This window comes from Capsicum annuum, chromosome 5, assembly GCF_002878395.1.
Source record: "Capsicum annuum cultivar UCD-10X-F1 chromosome 5, UCD10Xv1.1, whole genome shotgun sequence".
NCBI lineage: Eukaryota > Viridiplantae > Streptophyta > Magnoliopsida > Solanales > Solanaceae > Capsicum > Capsicum annuum.
Genome location: NC_061115.1, coordinates 40,614,136 through 40,630,220, shown reverse-complemented (window position 1 = coordinate 40,630,220; position 16,085 = coordinate 40,614,136).

Genomic DNA, 16,085 nt, shown 5'->3' with positions numbered 1-16,085 from the left:
TGAGCACTGATTTGGTAGTTCACAAGTTGCCAATTGATCTTTTTTTTCCTCCCGTCAAGCAAAAGCTAAGAAAGCTCAAAACTGACATAAGTGTAAAAATTAAAGAGGAAATCACAAAGCAACTTGAGGCTAAAGTCATTCGAGTGGCCCAAAATCCTATTTGGTTGGAAAATACTATCCCTGTTTCAAAAAAGGATGGCAAAGCTCGGATGCGTGTTGATTATCGTGATCTAAATAAGGCAAGTCCGAAAGATAATTTTCCACTTCCCAATATCCATATTTTGTTGGACAATTATGCCAAACATGATCTTGCGTCTTTTGTGGATTGTTATACGGGGTATCATCAGATCATTATGGATCCAAAAGATACGAAAAAGACATCATTTATTACGCCATGGGGGGCATATTATTATCGAGTCATGCCTTTTGGACTAAAGAATGCTGGCACAACTTACATGAGGAAAATGACCACAATGTTTCATGACATGATGCACAAAGAGATTGAAGTTTATGTGGACGACGTGATCATTAAGTCGAGAGAGCAATCTAATCATGTCAAAGATTTGAGAAAATTCTTTGAAAGGATTTGGAGGTATAATCTCAAATTTAACCCAGGGAAATATGTATTTAGAGTTCCATCAGGAAAACTCTTGGGTTTTATAGTCAGTCGACGTGGCATTGAGTTAGATCCTTCAAAAATAAAAGCTATTCAAGATCCGCCTCCACAAAAAAATAAAACGGAGGTGATGATCTTACTTGGAAGGTTGAATTATATCAGTAGATTCATTGCTCAACTTACGACAACCTGTGATCCAATACTCAAATTGTTAAAGAATAATGCTAAAGTTGAATGGACAGAAGAATGTCAAGAGGCATTTGACATAATTAAGAGATACTTGTCGAATCCACCTATTTTGGTTCCTCTAGAGCCGGGCAGACCTTTGATATTGTACATGTGTTAGATAATTCTTTTGGCTGTGTATTAGGTCAACATGATGTTAGAGGAAGAAAAGAACAAGCCATCTACTACCTCAGCAAAAAGTTTACCACTTATGAGGCTAAGTACACTCTTCTTGAGAAGACGTGCTGCGCCTTAACTTGGGTAGCCCAAAAGCTGAAACATTACTTGTCATCTTATACTACTTACCTCATCTCTTGTATGGATCCTTTAAAGTACATTTTTCAAAAGCCTATGCCCACAGCCAGACTCGCAAAATGGCAGATGTTGCTCATAGAGTTTGATATTATTTATGTGACACGAACAGTAATGAAAGCTCAAGCCTTGGCGGATCATTTGGCTGAAAATCCTATTGATGAGGAATATGAGTCATTGAAGACTTATTTTCCAGATGAAGAGGTATTGTATGTTGATGAAGTTATTTCTGATGATTGTCATTCAGGCTGAAAGTTGTTCTTTGATGGAGCTGCTAATGCAAAAGAAGTGGGGATAGGAGCGGTTCTTATTTCTGAATCAGATCAATATTATCCTATAACAGCCCAACTTTGATTCTACTCTACCAATAATATAGCAGAATACGAAGCTTGCATTCTGGGATTGAGATTAGCCATTGACATGGGGATTCAATAACTGTTGGTATTAGGAGATTCAGATTTATTAGTCCACCAAATCCAAGGAGATTGGGAGACTCGTGGTTCGAAACTCCTACCATATAGAGGTTGTTTGTAATATCTTTGTCAATGATTTGTATCAATAAAGTTCAAACACATTCCCAGAGCTCATAATAAGATTGTTGATGCTTTTGCGACCTTATCTTCGATGCTTCAACATCCCGACAAAACTTATATTGATCTTTTGCATATACAGATTCATGATCAACATGCATATTGTAATATGGTTGAGAAATAACTTGATGGGGAGCCGTGGTTCCATGATATCAAATAATATATTCAGACTGGAAAATATCCTATACATGTCGATGGTAATCAAAAGATAACTATTCGACGTTTGTCTAGTGGATTTTTCCTAAGTGGAGGAATCTTGTATAAGAGGACTCCTGATTTAGGACTTTTGAGGTGTGTAGATGCTAAAGAAGATTCAAAAATCATAGTCATTCTTGGATTTGTGGACCACATATGAGTAGGTATGTTTTGGCAAAGAAAATACTTCGAGCAGATTATTATTGGCTCACCATGGAGAGAGATTCTATCAATTTCATTCGTAAATGTCATGAATGCCAGGTACACAGAGACTTGATATATTCCCCTCCATCTGAGTTGCATACAATGACTGCTCCATGGCCTTTTGTGGATTGGGGAATGGACGTAATTGGACTAATTGAACCGAAGGCCTCGAATGGACATAGGTTCATCTTGGTAGCCATTGATTATTTCATGAAGTGGGTGGAAGCAACGACTTTCAAGTCAGTCACCAAGATAGCAGTGGTTGATTTTATTCACTCCAACATCATTTGTCGGTTTGGCATTCCAAAGATAATTATCACTGATAATGCTGCAAATCTCAACAGTCATTTGATGCAAGAAGTGTGCCAACAATTTAAGATTATGCATCGAAATTATACTCCTTATCGCCCAAAGGAAAATGGGGTTGTAGAAGCTGCCAACAAGAACTTAAAGAAAATACTTTGTGTAGGGCTCCCGACAATGGCATGAAAAGTTACCTTTTGCTTTGTTGGGTTATCGTACTACAGTTCGAACTTCGATTGGTGCAACTCCTTACTTGTTAGTGTATGGAACTAAAGCAGTTATACCTGCAGAGATTGAGATTCCATCTCTTCGAGTTGTTATGGAAGCTGAAATTAATGAAGACCAATGGGTCAAGACTCGTTTGGAGCAATTAAGCTTGATTGATGAAAATAGATTGACGTCAGTATGTCATGGAAAACTATACAGAAGAGAATGGCACGAGCATATAACAAAAAGGTGCGCCACAGATATTTTGAAGTTGGTCAGTTGGTATTAAGACGTATTCTACCTCATCAAATTGAAGCCAAGGGCAAATTTTTTCCTAATTGGCATGGGCCATTCATGGTGAAGAAAGTGTTACCTAATGGCGCGTTATATCTGACTGATGTAGAAGGCAAAATGGAGGGAATACCAGTCAATGCTAATGCAGTTAAAAGATATTATGTATGATATTCATGTACAATTATGTTATGTATGTTTTGTACTTACATTTTAAAAGATTGAAATGATGAAGGCAATTTTTTTCTACTATCTGAATAATATATCAACCTTTGCTTACCCCTTTGAGCTTTTATTTTTCTTCATACCCCTCTTTTGGAATAAAAAAAGTTGAAAAAAAAAGTTAAAAAAATATGTATTAAAAAAAATCAATCAAAAATTCAAAATCAAACAAAAGAATGATGTTTTCTGAACTACGTTTGACCTGATTCTTGCTATGACAAGATATGTAGGCAATCCTACTCCGGGGTTCGGTCTAACCAGAAGAAAAATTAAATTACCCAGAATGAAATGAAACTGGGGCAAAAATTTATTTTCTTAAAAGAATCGATTCCAAAAGTTGTATGTTTCACCCAATGTTATGTAAATTTTTGAGCCTCATGCCGACCTTTCTTTCTAACCATATCCAAAAGCCAAGTTATAGCCAAAGAAAGACCTTTGGATCAATCTTTGAGAATGTCAAGGCTAAACATAATATGAGTGCATGATATTTCATATTTTGGGTATTTATTTTAAAAATAAAAAATAAAATAAATGAAAATGAGAGAGTTTTATTGGTGAAAACCCTTTCGGGCACCATAAGACGACGGTGAGCTGAGATAGAAATGAAAAGAAGATAGGCTCATTGGCAAAAACCCATTGAGGTACCACTAGCCGAAGAAAGGTTGTTATCAAGAAGGAACAAGTTCAAGAATGGCTCTATTTCAAACTAAATGAGTGGTTAAAAGTTGATAATGATTGATTTGGGTATATCAGGTTGTATAATTCAAAATGCATGTCATAATCACCAGAATTGGTTTCCACATTCAGATAAGTTTCCTCTTTGTTTTGAAAAAGAGATGCCTGTTGTCTTTTTCTTTTTGTTTTATTTTAATTTTTGTGTCTTTGTCATCAAACAAAAAAATTTTGTTGTCTTTTGAGTCAAATTCACGTCAGATCGAGTGAGAAAGGACTCCAAACTCGCTACCAACTCCTTTAAGGGTACAAAGCAAGACAAAGGGTCGATGCACAGAGATAACGTTTCAAAGTAAAAGTAAGGTACTCAAGATGATTGTGATTTGACCATTTTAAACTCGTGAAAATGTAAGGGATGTATTGGAAGCTAAACTCAGAAGAATCATACAACAGAAATATGATTTGAGTTGAGGATCTCAATAGTCAAAATTCTGAGTCAGAAGTATGACAATTCAATGAATATTATCATGGATTTGAAAAGAGTTGAGCATGGCAAGTGCGAGAGCGGCCACTTCAAAAGCCAAATTCCACAAACCAACTACCACATGTGTTAAAAAAAACTCAAGTTTTCTTTATTTGGAACAGAGATAAAATAATTGTTTTCAGATAAAGGATGCGATTTCACACTTCTCTCAATGCAAGAAGCATGGTTACAACATTCGATGCTGGATCTCGGTTATGGTAAATTTTATTCTTTGCAAGATATATTAAGATCCAGTGACACATAAATTTTTCCATCACAAACTGGGGCAAAAATTTTATGTGTGTTGTATGGGAATTTATTTTATGCTCAGGACCCTCCTGAAGAATGAAATTTATTTTATGCTCAGGAACCTCCTGAAGAATAGGACAGGACCCTTCTGAAGAATGAAAATTTATTTTATGTTCAGGACCCTCCTGAAGAATGTGATGTTATTTTCTATTTCACTATTTATTTTGAGTCCAGGAGACCGCCTGAAGAACAGGGTGAAGAAATTGTAAATTCAGGAGCCCGCCTGAAGAACAGGGTGAAGAAAAAGGAAGTTCAGGACCCCTCCTAAAGAACAGGGTGAAGAAATTATAAATCCAGAAGCCCACCTGAAGAACAGGGTGAAGAAAAAGAAAGTCCAGGAGCCCGCCTGAAGAATAGGGTGAAGAAAAAGGAAGTTCAGGAGCCCGCCTGAAGAACAGAATGAAGAAATTATAGGTCTAGGAGCCCATTTGAAGAACAGGGTGAAGAAATTGTAAATTCAAGAGCCCGCCTGAGCAGGGTGAAGAAATTGTAAGACCAAGAGCTCTCCTGAAGAACGGGGTGAAAGAAATAACAAGTCAGGAGCCCGCCTGAAGAATAGGGTGAATTTTCAAGTTCAAGTCATGAAGATTTGAATTAAGATTCTAGAGATTGCAATTTTTATTTCAGTTTTTCTATTTTATTTTTGTTAGTCAGTTAAATGTAAAATCAGAAGTCGTCAACTGGAAACTCGACGGAATCTCACTCGATTTTAACTTTTTCTCTCATCAAATTACTTTTGAACTACTCGTGACCTGATCCTCTTATAACCCGGGACAGGTAGGATGTCTAAAAACAGGACTCGGTCATATATTTATTTTTATTTATATTTTTATTTTTACCTTTCAAATAATTGGAGGGTCAAAAATTATATCTTGTCTACTTCTTTGTATGAAAACTCTTCGAGATTCCACACAAAGAGGAGAAAAAAATATAGACACGTGATTTTTTATCCTCCTTAATTTTTAACTCGTTTATCGATATTAAATATTTATATTTATTATTATTATTATTATTAATATTTTTAATTTAAAAAGAATATTAAAAATTAAAAAATATTTTCATTTTATAAATTTTTAATAAATAAATTAGTAGTTTAAATGCTATTTCATCATATTTATATTTGTTTATTTATAAATTGTTATTATGTTTTATTAAATATAAAATTGATATATTATTTGTTAATTTGTTATTATTTCATTTATTTACTATTATTATTATATTTATTTATTATTACTATTATTTTCTACATAAAAAATAAAAAAAATTGAATTTTAAATATCCCTCCCTTTGTTTGATTTAAACAATTGTTCCCCTCTTTAAAAAAAAATTGTTCCCCCAAAAAGTCCATCTTTTTAAGAACTTTCCCATCCAGACTACGTACTATTCCTACAAAGGACAACCAGACACGATACACATTATCAGACATCTACATTGTTACTGCAAAAAAGAAAAAAGAGTAAAAAATCATAGAGAAAAAAATCAGAGTAAAAAAGAGATCAGGAAAAGAGAGAAAAAGAAAAGTATTGAATCTGAGTTCCATATTTCCGTTTGAGTTTTGAATCCGGTGACGATTTCTTGTTTCATCACAGGTTCTATTCAATCATGAATTATTTATTTTTATAAATTTTGTTATGAACAAGTATGAATGAAAATATATGAAAATTTTCAATGCATTATTTATTATGTGCATAAATGTATTTGATCATATGAACTTTTATTACTATATGTCATACTGATATGTTGGACATGAAAATACAGTACTGACATCATCAAGTTTAAAAAAAATTGGTAAAAATACCATAAAATATATAGTTTTAGTTTCTTCATCTGTGCTTGGCAAAATATTTGTACAGTAAGTTTTACTACACATACAACACCAGTACACAACAATGCATGGTGTACACACATATTCACAGATTCTCACACACAGAGTAGCATACACACAGAGAGAGTTTAAAAAAAAACAGATGAGAAAAATTCTTAAAATAAAAAAAAATCAAATAAAAATTGATTTTTGATTTAATAGACAATAAAGAGAATTAGACTGGAGAAAAATCTTATTTTCTGATGAAATTTTGCCAAAAAATTTATAAAAAATGACCGAATTTAATCCCCAAAATTAGTCGTTGCTGCCGGCGAAACTTATTTTTTTCATTCCAAAAATCGATCCAAAATCCATCCTCGTTACTATTTCGGTGACCCCTTTCGTTGCCAGAAAATGGCGAATCAAGTAACCGGAACACCGCGTAACCGAAAAATCTTCAAAAAATCATCGAATCCGGCTATCTTTTCCCCTTTAAGCCGCTACTCCGCCCCAAGCGGCACAAATGCAGACAGCCGCGCGAAATCGGCTAACATCCCGCAGGAAAAACTGGCTCAGAACCCGCCGGTAGCCACCCTCGTTGGTAATGACGGATACCCGCTGGAAACGGGTAAATCAGCGAGCAAAACCTCCGCTGGTATCGCCGACAGATTCCCCGCTGGCCGGCAAAGCTCTTTGTCCCTCCGTCAGCCTGCCATCGTTTCTTTCTCATGCCGCCCACTGAGATTGATTTTTGTTTATCGTATCTATATTTCCTTCAATTCTTGTCAGTTCATTATATTATATATGAGACTATAAGTATATAATATTACCTTTTCTTTTAAATAAAATATGTTTTGTTTCATGACGTAAAATGAATGATCTAATTTTGTTAAATATAAAAGCAAAGAAGAAAAGTTATTGAAAACAGTTAAGAATTTAAATCATTGTTTGAGCAAAAATCCTTTGGATATTTTATCTATGTTCCACATGTGACTTAATTAAATATTTTCTTTAAATAATTATGTAATTTTATTAACTTTGTTACATTAATATAAAAAATTATTATTAACATTATTATGTTAATTTTGTTAAAAGAAACTTTATTACCTTACATAATTATATTAATTTGAATTTTAATATAATAATAATTAATTTATTCATGTTTGTTATTGTCGAAGTCCGAAGATAATTTTTTCTTTGTCTCGATTAAGAATGCGGCGTACGCATCTTTTTGAGACATTTAAAAATACAAGGATGTAAAAATATACCTTGGTAAATATTTTTTTTAATTTAACTTGAGAAATATTTTTTAAAACTTTCACCGATTTTTTAACATGAAATAATAGACGAGTTTTAGTATAATAAAATGAGCGAACTTAGGCCTTAACATAATTTATTAAAATAATTTAAGACAAGATAAGTCAATAAAAGCGATCGTGCTAGAACCACGGGACTCGAGGGGTGCCTAACACCTTCTCCTCGGTTAATAGAATTCCTTACTCAGTCTTCTATTTTCGCAGACCATAATAAGAGTCATTTCCTTTTGATTAGGGATTCAATAAAGTGACTTGGAACACCATAACTCAATTTCAAGTGGTGACTCTGTAAATAAAATAATTCATATTCAATACCGTCACTTTAATTTAAAAAACCCTTCGACCTCGACTCCTTTCGGGCCAAAAAGGGGTGTGGCATATATAAATAAGAAGGATAACTCACAAAAAACATGATTCTTATACTTTTCATAGATATAACTCACTTTTTTGTGAGTCATATATAAACTAGATACTTTAACCCGTGTCAGCACGGGCCCAACATATGTTATTTGCGTTATTTTAATTTATATAACACAAATAACATTTGGAGTGTCAATCAAATTTCTATTAATATAAGTTTTTAAATAATTTAAGTTGTTAATCATTGAAATTATAGTACCTTTTACATATTATCAAACAATTTATATTACTCGCTTTGTCTCAAATTTAGAATTTAGAGAGCCAATCAAATTTTTACTATAAGTTGTTAATCATTGTGATTTATAGTATCTTTTAATGCAAATTCAAATAATTTATATTATTTGTTTTATCGCAACTTATGTGACACTATTAGAATTTCAAAAGTCAAACATATCTTTTACTATATGTTTTTAAAATATTGTAAGATGTTAATAGTTATGACTTATAATTATTATGTTTTATATAATTTTTAAATATATAATATTTTACCAAATTAAAATAAACAAAGTACTAAATTTTCAAAACATGTTAAATTCGAAAACATCATTTGGATCAACAAATTACTAAATTAAAATATTAAAACATCCAAACTATAAAATGCCAAAATTAGCCCTGAATTTATATGACACATATATAATTTGGATAATCAGTCATATTTTTAATATGTTTTTAGATATTTTAAATTGTTAGCTATTGTAATTTATAATATTTTTTATGTAATTTTCAAATAATATATGTTATTCTCCTTGTCAAATTTTTGTGACATTCATAGTCATTTATATTCTTAAAATAATTTAAATTTTTAATTATTATGATTTATAATACTTTTTATTCTATTCAATTTATGTGGTACTGAAATAATTTCGAGAGTCATTCAAATTTTATGATTGAAGCAGCGAAATGGATATGTCCTAAATGACTTATAATTCCTAATTAGAAGTGATATAACAAAATTACTATAAACAAATATTTGTGGAAAAAATTTAAATGAGTCTCATAAAAGATTTCATGTTAATTTAAAACATCAAGAACTAATTTATCATTTTATGTCAATTTTATTTTTTATTAAATATTATTAATTTTTTAATATCTAAATGACTTATAATAAATAATTGGGGTGATATAGTAAATTACGGTTAAAGCAGTTGAAGCAAACATGTCATAAATGTCTATTTTTTTTTTATTAAATATTATTAATTTTCTTATATGTAAATGACTTACAATAATTAATTAGGTGTAATATAGTAAAATCATGAAACAAAAATACTTGTGAAATTTTTTTAATGAATCTCATATAAGATGTCCTATTAATTTAAAATATCAAGAATTAATTTATCATTTATGTCTATTTTATTATTTATTAAATATTATTATTATTAATACCTAGATAATTTATAAAAATAATTAGAGGTGATATAATAAAACTACAATTGAACCAACTGAAACGGACATGCCATAAATATCTATTTTACTTTTTTTATAAAATATTATTAATTTTTTTATATGTAAATGACTTAAAATAATTAATTAAAGATAATATAATAAAATCACGGAGCAGCTGAAGCAGGTGAAGAAGCAGGCATGTTGACGAAGAGTTGTCTGCTTCTTCACACTTATTAATAGTAGTAATAAGAAGAAAAACTCACAAAAAAGTGAGTCTTATACTTTTCATACATAGTAGTTTAATGGCACGTGCCTCGCACGTGTAACATTTGATTATTTAAAATTAAATAATTTTATCTATTGTAGAGATTTTTAGTGACGTGTAAAAATGTCAACTCACTTTTTGAAGATCCCTCACAGTTTAATATAATAATATAAATATAAACATATATTTTGGTGTAAACACACACATATATATATATATATATTACCATCAGAAGTTTCAAATGATTGATCGATCATCACTTTTGCATTTGTCATGCATTACCTTTTTTCCTTCTTGCCAGAGGCTGAAAGAGACGCATCAATTTGAACCATATTCTTGGTATGATTATTTTTTTTTCTCTATATTTAAAATCTTTTCTTTTTTTAAACGTCAAATCTTTACAAAATCATTGATTACATTCTTATTACATACTTAATATCTTTAAAATTTGATACTTCTTAAATTTTTCTAAGTCTAATGCTTTTATGTTTATTTTTAGATTTTTTAAATCTTCTTAAAATCAAATTTAGTTGATTTAGAATTCTTAAACTAATAGGAAAAAGTTTAGTTGTCATTAATTCTGATGACTTTTAATAAGAAAAGATTTTATCATAAAATATTTAATTAATTTTCAACACTTAAATATTAGAAAAAAAAATTATTAATTTTCATGACTTCTAATAAGGAAAGATTTTATCATAAATATATTTAATTAATTTTCAGTACTTAAATATTAGGAAAAATCATTATCCCGATGACTTCTAATAAGAAAAAGTTTTATCATAAATATATTTAATTAATTTTTAATATTTAAATATTAAAAACATGGTGAAAAGACGATTTTGTCTAAAACAAAGACTTTTAATGAAGGGCAAAAATTTCAAACAATATTTGGAAGGCCCTTCACACTTTTAATATACTAGTTTAGTATACGTGCTTTGCATGTGTGTTTCACGTTAATTAATAAAATTATATATAAAAATAAAATTATTATGTAAAAGGTAGCAGTTAACGGGAAAATGAATGTTATATCTATTTAAATAAGATAAATATCTATTGTATGTTAAATATATTATTGTCTCACCTGATCTTTTTCTTTTCACAAATGATTTATTGATTTATGCTCTTTTTTGTCACTTTAATTATTTTGTTATGATAGAATTTTATTTTAATGTACTGTCACTACATAAACAATAATTAATTTATATGACTTAAACCAACTTATGAACTATCATTCTTCAAATTTACACAATATTCGTGTATATTTTATTCACACATATTTCTTATAATCTATAATAAAATTTTATTAAATATAAATTTACAAATTAATATTTAATAAAATTTTGTTTATAACATCTTTTATAAGTAAGTTTGTTTATTGTCTTTCTAAATTCAATATATGCATCATAACTTTCAAAACATAATAGTAAATATCATATCTTTACACAAAAAATTCTCAAAATTTAACCGGACATTCATAAACAAAAACAGAAATGAAAGTATAACAAAACAATACGATAATCAAAATTTTAGAACAATATGATTAAACCTAACCTTTAGGAACTCCTAATAATGCCTCTCGGCACCTCTTTGTGTTGTTTTAATATGTAATATTACTAATTATGCTTACCTAAAAACAAATCTAACCTTTACACAAAACTTTTGCAAAACTCGACCAAACATATGCCTACCACCTTTATTAATAATAAAGAAAAAGATAGATAGAATAAAATAGAAATTGAACAAAACAATATGATAATCAAAAAATCAATTGTAAACCAAATGAAGAGAAAAGACAACCAAACTCAAAAACTACATTGTCGTACCTGATCTTCCATAGAAGTACTATGATCTGTACTAATTAGCTGAAAATAGTGAAATTAAGTGTACAATTCGTGAAATTAGGTATACAATTTGACTCATCTCAATGAAAAGCTCAAGATCTTTTAAAGTTTCTTCATTGATTCTCTTCAAATATTGGCTATTTTTATTATGATATGATGTTCAAAGTTCATGATGAGGTTTGCTTTGAATGTCATAACTTCTTCTCACAAATCAATAATATCTTCTCCTTCCCTACCCATATTATGTTTCTTCGTTACGACATCTCTTAATTGTTTATGAGATTTGAGAAATATGTGAACCGGTTTAAGAGAAAATTAGGGTTTAAAAGGTTTTATAATTATGCTATACAGTTTAATTTGGAAAAATAATTTATTTAAGGTAAATTTTAATGAATAAAGTTCATAAATATTAGGATTCCCTACCTAGTTCAATCAGGAAATTAATAATTAAAAAAATAATTAACTTCAAAATTCAAAATATTATGAATAAATTTATCTTGTTGAAAAATTTAATTCCTATATTGAAATTGCAAAAACCTAAGTATTGTGAACTTTCCATATAGCAAAAACATAAGTATTGTGAACTTTCCATATATAGTATATGGAATGGTTGTATTCAATTCCAATTTTGACGTGAGTTAATTTATGAAATTATCAAAATTTCATTAATACTTTATTTATATAATTAATAAAAATATAATTAAATGACTTTTTTCTTTTATATTTTACCATATATTCTTCTCTTACCATTTATTTTAGGACTTTATAATTATTGAAATATATTTTCTTTTACCATAGGATTTCTTAATTAAATATTATAAAAATAATAATACAATCCTTTAAGAAAAATAGGTGAAAAGACGACTTTGCCTATTGTAAAGTATTTTAATGAAGGGCAAAAAGTTCAAATCACTTTTCTAAGGGTCTTCACACTTTTAATATATTATAGATTATAGACTAGTTTAACAGCACGTGTCTTGCACGTATAATGTTTGATTATTTAAAATTAAATGATTTTGTTTATTGTGGTTTTTTTGGATATTTGTTGAGTTTTCTCCTTATTTTAAATATTTGTGTGTTTAAAGAAAAATCAAACGTCACCACATTTAAACTCTATTTATTATGTAATAAAAGAGGAAAAAATGTTTGAGGTAACTCATCTATTTAATTTCTACTAATAATATTTGTAACTCTCAAGGTATTCATGATTTTATATTTATAACCCCTAAATATTTAATACAAAAGTTAATGATATCTTATGGTATTCCTTTATTTTTATGTATATAAATCCATATTTTTTGTTTCATGAGATGCTATCCAAGGACACCCTTCATTTTCATGATTATATTCATGCTTTTGTTTGTTTTGAAAAGAAAAAGAAGACTTTTGAATGGTGATAGGCTTGTGGAAGTAGATATTGAGACATTTATGTATTCATTCCGTTTTTTGTTTCTATAGAATTTCATATGTTTTATTTCATGCAATTTTACCCAAAGTTATTCTTCATTTTCACTATGATGTTTATGTTTTTATTTCACTTAAAAAGAAGAAGAAGCTCTTAAATAGTGAAAGGCTTGTGGAAGTAGATATCGGCAAGAGCTCGAACATTTGATTTCAGCTTTCTTTTTATTTTTCAACTAATGATTAAAAATATAAGTATATGTGTATCGTCTTATTTCTATATCTATATATGATTCCTCTTAAGTTCTATTTTTAAGTCTATAATTTCTTTTGGTAAAATGAATAACTTTTTAGTTGGAAATTTCCTAATTATTAATTAAGTTTCTTAATTTATAATTGATTTTTTAGGCTTAAAATATACATATGCAGTAGTTTTATTTGTGCACTGAAAGTTTAGTATCTTTCCAGCTATATGTATTAATAATATAAATGTGCATTATTTGATGTGTAAAAAATCATGTATGCTTACATGTATTTTTCAACATGCAGGACATATATTTACTTTGGCCTATGGTGTACTTGATTTTGAAAATGATGCATCTTGAATTTGGTTCTTTGAGAATATGAAAGAAGCATACGGTGAAAGAAAACATATGTATGTAGTTTCTTATCGTAATGCAAGCATCATAAAAACTTTAAGTGAGGTGTACAATGATGTACCAAATTATGCATGTAGGTGGCATCTATGGGGAAATGTAAAAAAAAAATAGAAAATCACATGATGCATTATTCAATGTCTTCTATACCATGGCAAAATCATATTCACAGACTGAATTTCATAAGTTAACGGAGAAAGTGGAGGCAATTGATGTTAGAGTGAAGAATTACTTCGAATTAACGGGATACAATAAGTGAGCTAGGTCATATTCTTCCATTCATAGGGGATGGACTTTGACATCAAACATTGTCGAGTCAATTAATGCTGAACTGGTGTCGACTAGAGAACTATCAATATATGATTTTCTAGAGGAAGTTAGATTGATGTTTGGTAGATGGAACTGTGAAAACAGACAGCAGGCTTTGTACTTTTACGAATCTTATTGGTAAATTTCAAGAAATTCTACAATAAAATGAAGTGGAGTGTACACGTATAAAAGTATGATGAAATTTATGTAATCATGTTATATATAATAGTTTTTTCATTTGTTGTTTGAATTATATGTTCATATACACATAAGCAATTAAAGAAAATATATTTTGTAATAAAAATACATATGCATGATAGAAAAATACATATTCAGACTTGCAATATACATATACTGAGATGGAAAAATACATTTGCCAAACTGTATCTGTTATAACTGTCAAAATGATTTTTATTTTACTAATTAGTTTTGTTTTAATAATTTCAGGTTATACCTTCATCAGAGTATATTTATACAGTCCACGACAAGAAGAAATATTTTATTGTTTGTCTTAAGAAAAAAATATTCTTGCAATGCATTTCAGTTGGATGAGATATCGTGTGTTCATGCTTGTGCAATTCTTGATAGCAAGAATTTTAAGAAGGGACCATATTGCTCTAATTTATACAAGCCGAAAATCGTCTTGAGAACATATGATCTTTCAGTTTATCCTCTACCACACAAAAATGACTGGTTAATTCCAAAAAAAATTATGGATGAGATAGTTCTACCCCCAAAATACAAGCGGCCCCCTGGAAGACCTCCAAAGAAGGATCGTGGAAAGTCCGAATGAGATATGTTTGGAAAGAAAAATAAATATTATTGTAGTTCATGTGGATGTAAAGGTCAAAATAGGTGTTCATGTAGGAAATACAACAAATGATAGGTTGTTTGATGTATTTAGTTAATAAACAATTGCTGATATTTTTTTTCGTTGAGGAAAATATATATGATTTTTAATTTTGATAAAAATGTTTGATGTTATTGAAGTTGTTATACTTAATATGTTGAAATTTTCTTGAACTTGTTTAACTAAGTTCAATAAGAATTTATTGTACAATTATTAGATATAACATCATTGATTTATACATATTTTAAGCTACACATACCAAATTTTAAATCAGAAAAATATATATTAGAATCTTTTAAGTACCTATGTCCATCTATAAAAACTAATAATGACTTAACATACTTGTATATAAACACTAAACAAAAAAAAAAATACATATAAAAAAATATGTATTACGTAATCAATACATTAAATATATTTTTTTAATAAAAATATATGCATTATTCATACATAAGAATGCATTATTCATAAATACATATCCACATTCTCTTAAATACATATATATAACCGGTAAAAAATATATGTATTAAACTGGAGAACTACATGAATTTTTACATAGTCAGATAAATACATATTCTGACAAATGTAAATTCATATATTCATAACATAAAATATATGCTTAAATAAATATATACATATGCGTAAAGCATAAATGCATATGTGTTAATAATATATACATATGCATTATGCATAAATACATATGCGTGAAGCATAAATACATATGCGTTAATAATAATATATATATATATATATATATATATATATATATACATACATATATGTATGTATGCATTATGCATAAATATATATGCTGATCTTGAAAAAAAACACATGTAATACTCAAAAATACTTGCGCATTCCTTAAAATACATATGAATAAAATAAAAAATACAAATACATATATTTTGTATTCATACCAACATATGCATAATAATAACATAAACCTAGCAAGAAAAAATTAATATTATAATATAAAAAAATATTGCCTTTGAACATTAAAGTAACATATGAAACCTAAAATATATTCAACAAAAGTTAGTCCACACAAAGTTAATTGTTGTCAAATACATTCATGTCAAAATAAAAGTCAAATATCATGAACTTCAGTATCTTCTGTTATCTCAATTTTCCTAGGAGGCCTCCTTGGTGTTTCATCATCACTTTGTGC